Here is an 18,898-nt window from a genome sequence, read left to right as displayed (position 1 = left end):
AAATCAGTTTCTGAACCATTAACACGTGAGTCAGACCAGATTGAACTGTGGATATTATCCACGTTTGTGCTTGACATGGTACATTAAGTCATCCATTTATAATTTCACTAAATTGTTCCCAGAGGTATTAACTGCGGCAGGGGTGGAGGACAGACATGATATGAATGAGGGTCTGCATCAAACAAGCCCTTTCTCTACCATAGCCCTTTCTGGATTATTTTGTATGGTTCAAATAAACAAACCCAAAATTGAGTGGACAAAACAGTCATTGAGGCAGTATTGCATGTTAACTTCGCATAATGTACACATAGCAGTGAGGGACAAAATTATTTGGTCCCCTGCTGATTTTGAACATTTGCCAACTGACAAAGAAATGATCAGTCTATAATTTCAAGAAAAAAATCCTGAAAAAGATATAATCACAGAGGTCAGACGTTTCTTTTAGTTGGCCACCAGATGTGTGCACACATCTCATGAGGGATTTTGTCCCACTCCTTTTTGCAGATCTTCTCCATGTCATTAAGGTGACATTTGGCAACTCGACCCTTCAGCTCCCTCAACAAATTTTCTATGGGATTAAGGTCTGAAGACTGGCTAGGCCACTCCAGGAACTTAATGTGCTTCTTCTTGAGCCACTCCTTTGTTGCCTTGACTGTGTGTTTTGGGTCATTGTCATGCTGGAATACCCATCCAAGACCCACTTTCAATGCACTGGCTGAGGGAAGGAGGTTCTCACCCAAGATTTGACGGTACATGGCCCCGTCCATCGTCCTCCGTGTTTGACGGTGGGGATGGTGTTCTTGGGGTCATAGGCAGCATTCCTCCTGTGCTACATGTGCTTTCTTGAGCAGGGGGACCGTGCGGGCACTGCAGGATTTTGTTTTCTTGATGACTATGGTCAAAGCAGCCTTGAGATCATTGACAAGATCCGCCTGTGTAGTTCTGAGCGGATTCCTCACTGCTCTCATGATCATTGCTACTTCACAAGGTGAGATCTTGCAAGGAGCCCCAGACTGAGGGAGATTGACAGTTCAATTGTGTTTCTTCCATTTGCAAATAATCGCACCAACTGTTGTCACCTTCTCACCAAGCTGCTTGGCGATGGTCTTGTAGCCCATTCCAGCCTTGTGTAGGTCTACAATCTTGTGCTTGAGTACCTTGGACAGCTCTTTGGTCTTGGCCATGGTGGAGAGTTTATAATCTGATTGATTGATTGCTTCTATGGACAGTTGTCTTTTATACAGGTAACAAACTGAGATTAGGAGCACTCCCATTAAGAGTGGGCTCCTAATCTCAGCTTGTTACCTGTATAAAAGACACCTGGGAGCCAGAAATCTTTATGATGGCAGAGGGGGCAAATACTTATTTCTCATTAAAATGCAAATCAATTAATAAAAAAATTTGACATGCTTTTTCTGGATTCTTTCATTATTCTGTCTCTCATTGTTCAAATAAACCTACCATTAAAATGATAAACTGATCATTTCTTTGTCAGTGGGCAAACATACAAAATCAGCAGGAGACGAAATAATGTTTTCCCCTCGCTGTATTCCTTAATTTTCATCACTCATTTGATATCACACTAATTTAATGTCCTGTTTTTTCCCCAGTTCTAAGTATACCAATAAGCTCATTACCCTCTGGTTACCAAAGCTGTGCCAAAAAGTTTGGTTGTGATCAGTATTTTACAGGTGCTAACAATGAACCATAGCTTACCGGTTGTAACAGTTCACTTTTTAGAAAGAAGACGAGAAATTGAGTGGGATATCAATGGAGCAGTTAGAAAGACAGTGAGGCAGATAGAAGCCGAGACAATATCTTTTTCAATAATAGGAAGCATTATCTAATCAAGGCCAAAGCTGCCAACAATATTTGTTCCCGTCACTTTATTTAGAGAGCTATTTTAAAACAGGGGAACGACAAAAGGAATATGATCACTTGACCATGTGCATGTGGCAAATTTCCTAATGGCACTCAGAGGAACTCATGTTTTTAATACATCATCTCACCCACTTAGGTACTAATTGTGAAATCCACATTGTGGAATTATGTTAATGATGTTAATGTATGTTAATGACGGGAGGGGGAGGCAGAGTGCGTCACTTCGTTATCATACAAAGTTATCCTTGTCATCTATAATGAAAAGGTTGGTATGGGTAATCCATGGGCACTATTAACTGAGACGATGGTACAGATGTCAGACTCCACTACAAGGGTGAGAAGCACAAACCTAGAGAGGCATTCTAACCTAGTTCACATCCAGATCTACAATTTATCTGATTCATTAGGATGAGAGATTCAATAATGAATGGATAATGAATTGATGTTTGAAGGAAAATACTTGACCATGGCAGAAGTGAGTTATTGTCAACCATGCCTTGTGTGGCCACAGGGCTTAGGCATTGAGCAATGACTTAAACTTGCCCAACGTCCTGAATGTTTGCCTTCTTCAAAGGGACACAAGCAAAATGAAAATAGAACTACAAGAGCTGGTGGATTAGTCACTTTAGCTAATACTTAAGTCTACGCCCTTCTTTTTCCCTTGAAGTAATCACTATTTCATGTGTGGAAATAATGTGCTTCCATAACCCTTTTTACCAATTCTGACAGCAACAACATATCGTTTGCCTTTGGACTGATAGATAGGCCGAGGGAAAAATTCAACAAAACCATCCTCATGTTCCAAAGACTCTAGTCTTTATGAGTTGAAGAGTTTGTTCCTCCAACAGGTTATGGAGTTAGATTTTTGAGAAAAGACCTGTGTTAGAGAAACAGCTGCTGGTGGACTCAACAACTGTGCATGTAAAAAAGACGCTGAAGATCAGTGAGTTCCCCAGACACATTCCTTTCATTCTACACAAATTAATGCTGCTATATAAGCAAATCCGAAGTGTTGTCTGTTACATATTTCTTAGCGGTCTTGCTTGTTTCTCTCCAACCTGACACATCACAATAAAAGTGGCACAATAGCAAACGAGAGCTTGAAACAGATGCCACTGAGATGGTGATAAATCTCTCAGAATGTGTGGAGTCGTGCCAGAGTGACAACGTCTAGCTCATCAGGTATTTGCACTTGCCAAATGTGATTAATGCCCTGCAGTTCCAAAGAGATATATCATACAGGTTTTTTGGCTAAACACTCAACTACGTATGGCAAACAGTGAATGTCTGACTGAAAGATATGAAGCTGTTTTGACGTTAACAGTATAATCACTTCAATGAGAACCCTCACAACAAACCAAGTTGAAAATCAACTTGAGTTACCCAATAAAAAACGGGGGAGAGGATAGTTATAAGGCAGAACACCCACCAGTTTGACCTGAGCTATTCATCAGCCTGCAGAGAATTTGTTAGCATAAAATCAGTCCAAATACATCAGCGGCCATCTGTCCAAATCAAAATCTGAGGCTGGGTAATACACTACAGTATCAAAGCGGATTGGGCGGACTCATGTGTATAATAATGAAAAAAAAAAGACCATGAAAAACATTCACAAGGCTTCTTGGCTGAGCCATATTCTCAGAAGAAGCAGCTAAAATGCAGTTGCGCTGACATTGAGAAGCTTTTCAGTGGGACATGGCAGTATGTTAATGTGGTCATGCCATACAACAGATTTTTCTGCATTTAGCAACAGGGCTATGTCGTTTGGGGGTCGGTCAGTGGAAAGTGGGAGGGGCAGAGTGTATGTCCACTGTAGTCAGGAAACGATACCAACTCTGTTTGTGGAACAACTTCCTCACCTGTCGGGTTATCATGCAAGACGGTCATGTTAACTTTAGCGAGAGGCACTTGCAATCCACCCCATCCCCACCCACACAAAGCAGTTGGATAAATACACATTATCTTTCTCACACACACTTCATGTAAAGAGCTCTGAAATGGACTTCCAGTCATATTTCCTCAACGGCTTGGACTCCATAGAAAGGAGTGCGCGTCACATTTCCTTCCCTGCCCCCGCAGCTTTCCTCTCAAACACATGCCGAGGGGAACCATCCATGGTGAACTTACTCCACCTGGCATCTCTCCAGGGAATGCCAAAGATAGACAACCCCGTCAAACTAACTAGTCTGCACCACCTGGAAAAAAGGTCACATAAGGCAGAATGACAGTGGTCTGCTGTGAGGCTTGAGCCCTTTGAAACTAATCCTCCTTGGATAGTGGACTGGTGTTTGATGTTTCAAACGAACTCATCGCGTGCGTCAGACGGTGTTGCTCAGCCAGAGGCCACAATAGGAGATAAAAGTTGTGAGCTCATGCTCCAGATGAGGCTAATGCCTGCGAAAACATGACCCAGCTTTTCCTGGACCGCTTAGTCCAAAAGTGGTTTCAAATGTATCAAATTATAGGAGGTCTTCTATAGGCCAAAAACCCTGAACAAGACCCAACTCAAACCGAGCCGTGTTCGGCCTCACTCTTGGACAAAACCCAGAATAACTTGTGCCAACATCTCCCCACAGCACAAAGGCACACAGTGTCTCAGCACAAGAGCTGGACTCTGTTCACACCTACTCAGTTTACCCAGACAGCGTTGTGCCGTGGAGGTGGGTGGCTTTGGGATCATGCCATGCTGTGATTCACAAATGTCTCCACAGTGTTTCAAATTTGACTCATCTAGATTTCAGAGATTTTCAATTGGAGATGGTTCATCTTAAATGTAATGTAAATGTATTGAACATGAACATTGATATGAGGATTTTCTCCTTGTCTTATGTATGCATGGTATCATGTCAGCCAGTGCAGCAAAAAAAAAAAAAAACGCTTACGCCATGACTTTTCATTTCATTTCAAATATATATTCTTAAATGCTTGTTTACAAACTTATTGCAACTTTCAATGCAATGTAAAAAAAAGATTTAGAAAATAAAGACACTGTATTATCAAAGACAAAGATAAAGAAAAACGGTAGATAAAGACAAACAAAAATAAAGACAAATGGTTATTGACAAAGTTAAAGACACCCTTGTACTTGGTTACACTGATTGTACAACTGCCAAAATAATGCTTCTGGTAGCATTACAGTTGTGCTAAAAAGTTTGCATACCCTTGGAGAATTGGTAATATATGTGCCATTTCTAAAGAAAACATGAGTGAGCAGGCAAAATTCACATTCAACTGCAGGTCATAACAGAATGGCACAATCATAACACAAAACATGGCAACAAAGATTAAAATAGTCCATTGTTTCATCTCGCCTGTTCCAGGGTGCTACTGATGTGTGTTTGGGATTGTTGTCCTTCTAGAAGACCCACAACAGATACATTGGGTTGAACACCGCACTCTAAAAAGCTGGTTGAGAAAATGCCAAGGGTGTACACAGCTGTCATCAAGGGAAAGGAAGGCTACTTTTTTATTTTTTACATTTTGGTTACTACATGGTTCCATGTGTAAATTCATAGTTCATGTCTTCACTATTATTTAACAATGTGGAGAATAATAAACCTAAAGAAATACCCTGGAATGAGTAGGTGTGTCCAAACCTTTGACTGGTACTTTAAGTATTAAAAGCCTTTTTACAGCACTTAGGAGAAACACGCCACCAACCTCGAACACTTAGATTTGGACAGATTCTCCTTACTTCCATTTATGCCTGGCACATATGTTTTACCCTAAAGTCCAATTTTTTTTATTTCCATTGACACATGCCAGCGCCAGTCAGCAACAAGGCTGTGTCTGAGTAGCCTGGCTCTCACTTGGTGCCAAGCCCCGGACTTTAGGACTTGGGGTTCGCCACATGCTGTGCTATTTCAATAGCTATATGTATCATTTGATTAGTCTCAGGCTTCTGGTAATGGTTTTCATCCGATCTAACCGACAGATGCCTGATAAATAAGATAAAGGAAAGACTCACAACAGAAAGAGTTAAAATTACCAAAGGTGGTACGATACCATAGAAAAACGTAGAGCTGAGACTAATACATTGCCTGCAGAACCTATAACAATACAAAATTACCCCAAAGGTAGATAGCTTAATAAGTATTGTCAAAACTAAGTAATTAAACTCAATAATTAATGTAGTTTGAGGAAGAAATTAGTTGTATTACTCAAGTGCAAAAGCTGTGTTATAAACAAACTGAGCATGGCGTTGTTTATTTTACTACCATAAAAAAATTGCCTTTTATTTATCATAACCAGAAAACCAAATCACATTGATAGTTTATTCTTCACTGCCCATCGTAGTCCCTCAAGTCCTTGGTCCCAAACATAGTCCAAACAGGAAAGTTTAGAGGCAGCATAAGTCACCAGTGTAGCCCTGGTACTGGGGTAAAGCACCAGTGGAAATGCAGCATTAGATACCCTCAAGCACTGAAAAGGAGCATCATTGAAGGGGGACCTTCAGGTCCCCCCACAGATGTTCAAAGGTGGGCTTTCACTATGCCATTCAACGACACTATGCCATTCAATGTGACGCACTCTCCTTTCTATGGAGTCCAAGCCGTTGAGGAAATATGACTGGAAGTCCATTTCAGAGCTCTTTACATGAAGTGTGTGTGAGAAAGATAATGTGTTTTTGTCCAACTGCTTTGTGTGGGTGGGGATGGACTTGTTTTCTGAAGCCACTCTAGCATTGTCTTAGCTGGGCATTTTGTGTCGTTGTCATGGAGAACGATACATTTGTGCCCAATTTATTGACTTTTCTTTTTATCTATTATATATCAGTTGCTACAATCTTCTAAAAATGGCAAACGACCTGAATTACAAATTGTGCCTATACCACACACTGTAATAACACTACGTAAATATTATTTGTTCTCCAACATTCTGATCTTTAATTTTAATACATAAAACCCCTAACATATAAATGCAGTTACATTGGAGCATTACACAACCAGCTCACAGCCTGAAATTTCCCCCTTCACCCATTAAATACTCTAAACTTCTCAGTGTTCCACTAGTCAACTGGATCACACAAGCGTAAGATGAGAAGCCCTCAGTCGAAACCTACCATATAACCCTGAGGCAAGCAAAAAAACCTGTTCTAGATGTATTAAGACTGAAGAACTGTCTGACACTAGAAATGAAAAAGGGGGGTTGGGAAGTCATACTGCTTCAATATAGATGTCCCAGTCGATATAAACAAGAGCAGAAAAGGTGGGATATGTGAAGAGAAAACAATCAGGTGTTTGGACGTGTGTCATCATCACCAATCCAAGAAGATGGATAATCCTGTAGAGGGCTGTGCTCACTCCACACTACTTACTGTCGATATGGAGAGATATATTCTACTCTCTCTTTTGTTTAGACTATCAGGTTAACCCTTCCCTAAACAGATTTTTCAAGGGTTCAATGCCATGAGCAGGGAGCAGAGGTGCAGCAATGCAAGTTTGTTTACTGAGAGCACATGTCCCACAGGAACCTTTGACACAGGAAATAAACATTATTTTGTTAAATAATAATTCGCTCCCTTTTTGACCCCAACAGAATTCTAGAATGCTGCAGTAGATGCTACTGACTATTCTCAAAATAATATTTTTTCACACATTTCTAACAGATATAGCACAAAAACTAAAAATAAATTACAAGTTAACTTAGTTTTAAAGAACACATCTTTAATTTGACACAACATACATGTAACTAAATTGTTTTCTCCCATTTTGTATTAAAGCAGCCACTGGCAGTTGATTCTGATCATGCCATGTTTAAATACAGTCGATTCTTTAGTCTTTGTTTTATAGTCATGGATGTCTTTGGTTGACATTGGGGATGTCATATTACAAACATCCCTGTTGCAATGCTTTCTGCAAACATTTAGCACTACAACAAAGCCTGAGCTGGACATTTTCAATAAATAAGCAAATACAACCTTTTTAAGACAGACCCATTACCTAAAAGGGGGAAATGAAAAAGCTGCACTCCATGCTCCATGGTAACAGTTCACTATCGGAGGCAGTGTTTTAGTGCATTTGTAAACCAGTGAGAAGTATGAATTCAACACATGGGAAATGCAACTGGTATGAAACCACTCACTTCTCCATTATAGTGACCTTGGACCTCACCTCTGATAGCCTTTTGCAAAGCTATACACAACAAAACAATGTATCAATCTTCAACTCAACAATTGATTATCAAGCATGACAGCTGTACTTTCATATTATGGGGGAAACCGATTGCAACAATTAGTCATCAGCATTACTTAACTTCAAAGCAAATAAAACCATCCACCTGGCATTTATGATTTGACTCCCATATGGTTATGAAATGAGCCTGAGTGCAAACATGACACCCCAAAACAAATGTCACACAAAAGGTTTTTCTTCCTGTTGTGCCAAAAACAAAACTATGACCACAAAACCACACAGCATACAATCATGATTTCTTGGGATAAATGGGTTGTGTGAATGCTACAGAAATCTGGTAGTGTGAAGGAACTACCTGTTAGCTGTCTGCGAAAAGCGAGGCATGGTGAGTGTTGCCTAAAAATTGGCAGGCTCAGGATTACAAAGAGAAAGCACTTTCCATATGTGTAGTGGCAATATATTTTAACACACTGCATGACAAACAAAATGAGCCCGTAATGCCACAGCAGAAACATCATGGTCCACCTCTTAAGACTCAAGTAACCAATTCGGTTGAACAAGAGGTCAAAGATCAAATCTATTATTACACTGTCAAAACTATTTTAAACATGTTAAAAACATTTGAGACAAAAACAACAGCATTCCAAAGCTATTATATGTATAGCAAAGGGTCATTGCAACAGGGACAACTGTTAGGATACTAAGCTCCAGTGCATTTGGAAAGGGGAGGGGGTTGGCCAAGAGAAGACTGAGCTGAAAGCACATAAACATATACGCACAAGCCCACACTGGAATGTGTCCAGGGATGTCTGGAGATCAGGGACCCCTGCTAAGGGGGGTTCGCAGGAGCCAGCACCAAGTTGTGGCAAAGGGGACAGCTGGCTCTCAGAGAGGCCACCAGCCCACTCCATCATGGGACAGCTGAGTGAGAGTGGAGGTAAGTGAGGAAGGGGAGATGAGGGGGAGGATGGCCTGGGGGTGTCAACTGCCAGACCATGCTCTTCCTGAAGAGGTGTGCTACCTAGAACACCTGCTTTCCGCTGCCGTTGACTGGCACAGACAAGCCCACTTAGCAATGAGTAGCTTTAAACTAGCTTGTACACACACTGCTCATTTCCCCTTATTTTGTGCAATTGAAAGTGACAAATGCACTAGAGGCAACAGCAAGACAACCCCCAAAAAGGGAATGGTTTTGCAGGTGGTGTCCAAAGGCAATTGCTCTCTCCTTATCCTTCCTGACTGATTCTTCTCTAGTTTTGCATTTTGCTAGTTTTTGTCACTACTGGTAGCATGAGGCGGTACCTGCAGCCTATTCATGTTGCGCATGTAGTCCAGCTCCTCCAGGATGGCACATCCATACATGCCGTCGCAAGAAGGTTTGCTGGGTCCCCAGTACAGTCTCAAGAACACGGAGGAGATACCAGGAGACGGCTGTTACACAAGGAGAGCTGGGCAGGTACAGGGGGATAGAAGAGCGTCAACCCAGCAGTAGGACCTGTATCTGCTCCTTTGTGCGAGGAGGAAAAGGAGGAGCACTGCCAGTGCCCAAAAAAATTACCCAGCGGACTAATAGGGTGCACGTTTCGGACCAATCTGTCAGAAAAACTTAATGAGGATGGCATGATGTGCTCTAGCAGGACCTGTACTCAAAGCCCAGCACTGTGCAGCTCAATTGGCATTCGCAAGAGAACAACAGAATTGGCAGGACCGCCATTGGCACAACATTCTCTTTATAGATGAGAACAGGTACACACTGAGCATGTGACAGACGTGAAAGTCTGGAGACACCGTGGTGAACGTTATGCTGCCTGCAACATCATCCAGCATGACTGGTTTGGCGGTGGGTCAGTGATGGTCTGGGGAGGCATATCCTTGGAGGGTCACACAGACCTCCACATGCTAGCCAACGGAACCGGGCTGAAACCGGGACCTCCACATGCTGTTAGGTACCGGGCTGAAATCATCAGATCTTACGCAGGTGCAGTGAACCCTGGGTTCCTCCGGGTGCAGGACAATGCCCGGCCTCATGTGGCCAGAGTGTGTAGGCAGTTCAAGGATGACGAAGGCATTGATGCCATTGACTGACCCTCATGTTCCCCAGACCTGAATCCAATTTAAAATCTGAGGCGTTTTGTATCGGGGCATCCAATGCCGCCAAGAGGCTCCCTGATCCAGGTCGGGGAGGAGATCCCCCAGGACACCATTGCCGTCTCATGCTTAGGCATTGTTGGGAGTGCATATAGGCACGTGGGGGCCATCCACACTACTGAGTAACATGAGTTGACGTGATGAAATCCACAAGTTGGAACACCATGTAATTTCAATAGTTTTTCGGTATTTGTTTGAATCTAGCCCTCAATCGGTTGGTGATTTTGGTTTCCACCGACTGCTGTTATTTTGTTCTCAACAAATTACACAATGTACAATAAAGATTTTGATCTTTAATATATTTCCTTCATCAAGACCCGATGAGTGATTTACAAATTCCCTTAATGTTTTTGAGCAGTGTAGTTCTTCTGTGAAACACAGCATGATGCTAAACCGATATAACCAATGCCTTGGATGCTCAACGCAAAGCATTGTGGGTGTTGCAGCTTTACATGGGACTGATTTGTTAACTTTTAAAACATCCTGCCCATTGTGCGTGACACATGGAAGCAACAGGAGAAGTTTCTGTTCTATGTACAACAGACCTGTGTGATAAAGGCTGTTCCAAGGTAAATAAAGGCGCTGTGTTACAAAGTGGGCCTCCGCATATTTTTTTTTACCATGCTGTGTAGGAGAAACCGGGGTAATGGCCTTCGGGTCGACAGGCCTTCCGCCAAAGGGAGGGCCTTTAAAACAGGGGAAGAAACAGTCAACTGGGTCACAGGGAAATACATTATGAATACTATGTAAATCAGAGAATAATAATTTATTAAAGGCAACAAGACAAGGAGGTGTGTGTGGTATACAGTCGTGCTCATAAGTTTGCATGCCCTGGCAGATACTGTGACATTTTGGCATTGATTTTGAAAATATGACTGATCATGCAAAAAAAAAAAAGTCCTTTTAAGGATAGTGATCATATGAAGCCATTTATTATCACATAGGTGTTTGGCTCCTTTTTAAAATCACCCAAATGGCCCTGATCAAACATTTAAATACCCTTCAATACTTGGCCTTGTTATAGACACACAAGGTGACACACAGGTGCAGGCTAGATACTGAGCCATGGGGAGCAGAAAATAACTGTCAAAAAACCTGTGGTACAAGTTAATGGAATATTATAAAAATGGAAAAGGATACAAAAAGATATCTAAAGCCTTGCAAATGCAAGTCAGTACTGTTCAACCACATTAAGAAGGGGAAAATCCAGGGATCTCTTGATACCAAGCCATGGTCATGTAAACCAAAAAGATCGCAGCCAAAACTGCCAGAAGAACTGTTCGGGATTAAAAGAAAAACCCAGAACTAACCTCAGGAGAAATAGAGGCTGCTCTGGGAAAAGACGGATTGTGTTCCTATTTCAAGGAGCACAATACGACGATACTTGAACAAAAATGAGCTGCATGGTCGAGTTGCCAGAAAGAAGCCTTTACTGCACCAAAGCCACAAAAAAAGCCTGGTTACAATATGCCTGACAACAACCTTGACACACCCCACAGCTTATGGCAACCTGTATTTTGGAGTGACAAGATCAAAATAGAGCTTTATGGTCACAACCATAAGAGCTATGTTTGGAGAGGGATAAACAAGGCCTATAGTGAACAGAATACCATCCCCACTGTAAAGCATACTGGTTGGCTCACTGATGTTTTGGGGCTGTATGAGCTCTAAAGGCACAGGGAATCATTTGCATTCTTCTGCACGAAAGCTGCGCATTGGACGCTCTTGGACTTTCCAGCTCGACAATGATCCTAAGCACAAGGCCAGGTTGACCCTCCAGTGGTTACAGCAGAAAAAGGTGAAGGTTCTGGAGTGGCCATCACAGTCTCCTGACCTTGATATCATCGAGCCACTCTGGGAAGATGTCAAATGTGCGGTTCATGCAAGACAACCAAAATGACCTGGAGGCATTTTGCCAAGACGAATAGGCAGCTTTACCACCTGCAAGAATTTGGGGCCTCATAGACAACAATTACAAAAGATGGCACGCTGTCATTGATACTAAAGGGGGCAATACACAGTATTTAGAACTAAGGGTACGCAGACTTTTGAGCAGGGGTCAGTTCATTTTTTTCTTTGTTGCCATGTTTTGTTTTATGATTGTGCCATTCTGTTATGACCTACAGTTGAATTAGAATCCCATAAGAAATAAAACTTTTCTTTACAAACGGTACATATATTACCAATTGTCCAAGGGCATGCAACCTTTTAAGCACAACTGTATAACAATATTAACTCTGAAAACGTATTAAATTGAGGTTGCATTCCAAATGCTGATAAACGACACCACAGTGATTAAAACCTAATGTTGCACCTCAAACAATGACAGAGATAAAGGTACCAGATGTGTCTTTTGACAGGGTCAGTATTGGAGATGGACCATCACATTATCTAACAGGATTAAGGTCAATATTGCAGATGGACCATCATGTCTTTTGACAGGGATCAGGTAAGGATTGGAGATGGACCATCAAGCCATTTGGCAGGGTTCAAGTTAGTAGGTAACTACACGGTCGAAACAGGGAGGGTTTGCCCTGAATTTGCTTGTTTGTTACCAAGGATGATGGAGTTCCTGAGAAATGGATAAAAGGCAGGATGGGATGAGCAGCTTCAGTGAAAGTGGGGTTAAAATGAAAGCAAAGGCAACTGTATTAATCACGTGCCAAGCATCAACTGCTACATATTCACAGTGAAAGGCTTATTTAAAGGTTATGGCACAACAACGCTTTAAAAATTTATATTTGAACGTTTGGTTGTTATCGTAGTTGTGATCTGTTTGCCATTGGGGGTGGAGATGGGCTGTGCTGTCTGTAGCAGAATATATTGAAGACCTAAAAACTATTTAGAACTAAAATCAAATCAAAGACCAACTTAACAACTTTTTTTAAAAAAAAAGTTGTGACAAGGGCATGTTTATCAGCTCTTTTAACAATACTCTAATTGTAAGCACAGGGAACTATTGCTGTAGTTTTGAAAGTGAAAAGTAAAAAAGTCAACAAAACATTTCACTTATAAACAAGATACTAACGGATATTAACTAATATTAACATCTCCGGGGGAACAAGGGGAATGGCTGGACCGTTTTAGTTACAATGTACGTGGTTGTTATAAGTCGTGCAATCACCCAATGGGCATCTGCATTCAAATTCCTGACCAGTATGGTCAAAGGCCCTGATGACGGGTTGTCAGCCACCCGCTTAGCTGTCATGCAGACAAGGTGCTGTTTGCTGGTTAGTCAGGGACTGTTTGCGGAAGTTGTCAGTGCCTTTGTAAAACGACCAACATTTGTCCAACAATTTTACCACAACAGTGCATGAGTGCCATCAAAGTCAAACTGGTAAAAAAAAAGGGCATACATTTTTCAGGAAACAATTACATTCCTTAGTTTTAACATTTGAAATGTTTTTTATATTCAATAGAAAATACTACAGAGTTTAAATGATTCGCACATCCTTGCATTCTGTTTTTATTTCCATTTTACACAACATCCCAACATTTTCTCAACCATTTCCATACACGGCCTTACTCTGTGTGCGGGTGTGTGTGTGGAATCTATGAAGTGTGGCAAAATGTTTCCAAAGTGATGAATAAATGTTTGAATGATATAAAAATGAAAAATGTATTTGATCCCCTGCTGATTTTGTACACTTGCCCTCTGACAAAGAAATAATCAGTCTATAATTTTAATGGTAGTTTTATTTGAACAGTGAGAAACAGAATAACAAAAGAATCCAGAAAAATGCATGTTAAAAATGTTATACATTTATTTGCATTTGAATGAGTAAATTAAAGTACTTGGTGGCAAAACCCTTGTTGGCAATCACAGAGGTCAGACGTTTCTTGTTGTTGGCCACCAAGTTTGAACACATCTCAGGAGGGATCTTGTCCCACTCCTTTTTGCAGATCTTCTCCAAGTCATTAAAGTTTCAAGTCTGACATTTGGCAACACAAACCTTCAGCTCCCTCCACAGATTTTCTATGGGATTAAGGTCTGGAGACTGGCTAGGCCACTCCAGGACCTTAACACGATACTTCTTGAGCCACTCCTTTGTTGCCTTGGCAGTGTGTTTTGGGTCATTGTCATGCTGGAATGCCCTGGCTGAGGGGAGGAGGTTCTCACCCACGATTTAACGGTACATGGCCCTGTCCATCGTCCCTTTGATGCAGTGAAGTTGTCCTGTCCCCTCAGCAGAAAAACACCCCCAAAGCATAATGTTTCCACCTCCATGTTTGACGATGGGGATGGTGTTCTTGGGGTCATATGCAGCATTCCTCCTCCTCCTCCAAACACGGCGTGTTTCTGGAGGAGGACAACACTTTCACCCAGTTCTCCTCTGAATCATTCATCTGTTCACTGGCAAACTTCAGACGGGCCTGTACATGGGCTTTCTTGAGCAGGGGGGGCCTTGTGGGCGCTGCAGGATTTCAGTCCTTCACGGCGTAGTGTGTTACCAATTGTTTTCTTGGTGACTATGGTCCCAGCTGCCTTGGGATCATTGACAAGATCCTACCGTGTAATTCTGGGCTGATTTCTCACTGCTCTCATGATCATTGCAACTCCACAAGGTGAGATCTTGCATGGAGCCCCAGACTGAGGGAAATTGACAGTTCTATTGTGTTTCTTCCATTTGCAAATAATCACACCAACTGTTGTCACCTTCTCACCGAGCTGCTTGGCGATGGTCTTGTAGCCCATTCCAGCCTTGTGTAGATCTACAATCTTGTCACAGACATCCTTGGACAGCTCTTTGGTCTAGGCCATGGAGGAGAGTTTGGAATCTGAAAAACTGATTGCTTCTGTGGACAGATGTCGTTTATACAAGTAACAAGCTGAGATTAGGAGCACTTCCTTTATCTCAGCTCTGATTGAGAGGGGAGCAAATACTTATTTCACTCATTAAAATGCAAATCAATTCATAACATTTTTGATGTGTTTTTCTGGATTTTTTTGTTATTCTGTCTCTCACTGTTCAAATAAACCTACTATTAAAATTATAGACTAATCATTTCTTTGTCAGTGGGTAAATATACAAAACATACATCTGCAGGGGATCACTCACTGTAGGTTAAAACAAAATGGTGGATTTTCAAATTTGGAATGATTGGCAAGTGGAGAAAGAAAATTAGTGAAGGACATTATGCGTTTTTAAGTGTTTTCTAACATTTTCGGACACATTTACCTACAGCACTGTAGTCTATGCAGGTGATAACTCCACGAAATGTGACAAAAATGTTCTGTAACACAATAAAAAATATGAGTCTGATCACTGTATAAAAATGTAAGTGGATCTTTACAATGGGAGGTTGTTTATTTATTCAATGCAATTAAAACACACAAAACGGTAACATTCAATATGACTTAACACAAACTTACAAATGCTGATTCAGCTGAGGTTGTCTCTATACAATGTGTTAATAGAATCAATATTTTATTATACAACCATAATATGGTCAATATTTCATGAAGAGTGGACTATTTACCCCTTTAGGCAGCCTTTACATTTATTAGAGCTGTATTATTGACCTTCCATGCATTTAGACATGATGTCCCTCTAGTCTCTGGAATAGCAGCCTCAGGCCAACCAAGTGAGGCATGGCCATGATTGAGGATGGAGTGTTCATAGGAACGCACAAACAACTGAGAAAAGTAAATAAGAATAGCACTACATTATTACAACAAATCTGTTACATATTTAGCGGTTATCAATCAAAGACCATAAGTGTTTTACAGTATCCTTCAATGAGGTTGTGTTGTAGTGCAACTATGTCAACTAGCGGGAACATAGCTGACCAGCTTATTCTCCAAAAAAGATGGAAATGGCTTCCCTGTATTAACTCTTGCCAAAACTTGGCTTTACTATTAAAGTACGTACGTTTTTTGTATTAACATATTGCTGTTCTTTTAATCTATATAGTGGATTAATACCTATCATATCAGTTGGACCCAGGCCTGCATCTGAAAAACCTCTGTATACAGCAGAGGTGGGGGACTCGAGTCACATGACTTGACTCGAGTCTGACTCGAGTCACAATTTTCAGGACTTGTGACTTGCTTGATTAAAGTATGAAAATGACTTGACCTGACTTTGACTTGAGAACAAGTTACTTGGGACTTGACTTGACTTGAAGTGAAAAACTCGACAATGACTTGAACTTATAATGAACAAACAGCAATAAAATTATTTTATAATTTGTGACATCGGCAGCACTAATCAGCGTATGTGCCTTTAACGCTGCACAATTCAAACCGCGCCAAACATGGCAGACAGTAACGTTAGTTGAGCTCCACAAATAGTATCGTTTGGATACAAGGACTTTGAACTGGACCGTGTGAATAAAAAAAGATTTGCCAGATGCAAAATATGCAACAACGTCAAATTTCATTCGTCATTTTAAGAACCACAAGGAAAGGTAAGAAAGTAATCTCTTTATATTAAGTTTCACTAAGATCTATAACGATTAAGTAATGGATTAATCTTTTGTTTGTCATAATTTGGCCTTGGTTGCATATTTTATAAAATTTTTTCTTGTTAGAAATGTGTATCATTACAGAATACATCTGGTAAATAGATGTAAGAGAATTTGACTATAACAGTGGCATAGCCTGCATTTTAATGTTGATGGGCATCTTAAAATGAGCGGGCATGTATATTATTACACGTAGGCCATAATGTCTGTATTAAATGTGCGCATGTTCAAGTGTTTGTGGACTGCGTGTGGAAACTAAAAAGCATTGTGCTTACACCATAACAGTTAACTTTACTGCATGAAAGGCTAACATGGAGGCGCCGATGTGATTACTAGCACCTAAACAGTTTTTCACTCATACAGACAAGAATAATTACAGCGTAATTACATATTAGGCAGTTTTCCAGTCACAATAATTAGTTTATAAGGTTGTTATTATTAGCCCTTATTACATGGATTGGCTGAATTCCAGTGCAGAATGCGTGTTATTTCTTGATAACAGACCGTTGCCATTAAAAACAGCGCGTTGCTATGGACGCAGCAGGATTCTAACCAGAGACGGAACGGACTATTTTCTTTAGACGAAGCAATACAATCGTTTTTAAATCAATAAATTCCTTTTGAAATCAATATTTTGTGTCAAATTATTGATTTATTTGGTAGGTAGCCATGTAATAAGCGGGATAAGGTATAGCGAGGCGGTTGTTATAGCGAATACAACCCCTTCAGGCTGATTCAAGATCCCTCCGCTTCGTCCCCCCAAAAAATTGTACCGCGGAGGAGAAAAATATTTGATTTTGAAATCGAGCTTCGCACCAAGCGCACGTCAGAAACAGAGGACAGTGTGTGTGTTCATCTCTTTAGTACTGTGACTTGACTTGACTTGAAACTTATAAGGACTCGACTTGACTTGCTTAGGGTGAACCCTTGACTTGACTTGACTGCTTTGTTTATCTGAACTGTGACTTGAGACCTGACTCGAGACTTGATGGTTAAGACTTGAGACTTGCTTGGACTTGACCATGTGTGACTTGTCCCCATCTCTGGTATACAGTGCACCGCTGCTAAGGAAAAAAGTGGTTGACTCGTGCAGTGACAGGAAAAACTTTCATTTTCTGGATCAAGCAGCGAAAGACGCTAGTCAATTTTGAAAATATTTTTAGTTCAGAACCTAACAGTACCTAAGAAAAAACAGTTCAGATTAAAAAAAGCTAATCTGCTAAGAGAGCCAGATAAATGCCGTTCAAAAACATGTGAACATTGGCACGGCTGCCTATCCACGAGAGATGGAACACAAGGAGAAAAATGCATTAAAGTGTGATGCTGATGTGGCAATTCTCCAGTAAAATAAGCAAGTAAAGTTAGCTAAAACGCTAACTACCTAGCTAACTTCACACTGTTGTTAGTAACTGCCATATATATATATATATATATATATATATATATATATATATATATATATATATATATATATATATATATATATATATATATATATATATATATATATATATATATATATATATATATATATATATATATATATATATATATATATATATATATATATTAATTTGGCTAGCTATACAGACAGACCAAACATGGCTATAGTTACTGACTACATCTAAGCAGCAGACAATGTTCGCAGGTTTTGCTACACCTGGCACTGCCAGATTCTAATAACAGCAGCTTGCCAGCTAGGACAATGCTAGCTGCCAAAAATAACCCTGTACTGTTGTTAGTAATTGGCTAAAACTAATTACCTGACAAAAACTATTGGCCAATTTGGTTAACTAGCTAATTTTCAGAAGATAAAGCAGAGAGCTGCAAAGGTAATTATGTAGCCGTCTGTACATGCTGTTTGCTTTGTTTACTAGTCCAGCTAGTAGTACAGTGATCAGAACTAGACTAGAATTTAGACTAGTAACTAGCTATTCTCGCGTTTCCATGCTACATCAGATACATTTTGTTTCATTAATTGTAATATATAATTTTAATACATACATCCCTTATTTAAAGAGCCGCTCAGTCACATGACCAACCTTGTTGCAAAGCACCTCCAAAAACACTAGTCTAAAAGTGATCACCAGTCAAAGTTAGGTTCAGGTGTTTAAGGAGAGTGATAAACTTTACATTAGTTTGGATTCAACTTTGTCATTGAACAGTAGAAGTACAGTACAACAAAATGCAGTTAGCACTTCTGTTTCAATAGGCTATTTGAATCTGATGTCACCCTTATTTTGCCTGCCAAACCACTGATTGACTAT

At 40.5% G+C, this 18,898-nt stretch overlaps 1 protein-coding gene across 4 annotated transcripts in view; it reads right to left on the bottom strand.

Moving 5' to 3' along the window:
• The window catches only part of mtss1 (MTSS I-BAR domain containing 1), a 104,716-nt gene that overhangs the window by 53,431 nt on the left and 32,387 nt on the right, over positions 1-18,898 (bottom strand). The gene's annotated exons all lie outside the window — the stretch shown is intronic.

The sequence above is a fragment of the Esox lucius genome, chromosome 17 (assembly GCF_011004845.1).
Source record: "Esox lucius isolate fEsoLuc1 chromosome 17, fEsoLuc1.pri, whole genome shotgun sequence".
Classification (NCBI taxonomy): domain Eukaryota; kingdom Metazoa; phylum Chordata; class Actinopteri; order Esociformes; family Esocidae; genus Esox; species Esox lucius.
Note: the sequence above shows the minus strand (reverse complement) of the source record. Positions and strands in the feature narration are given on the sequence as shown.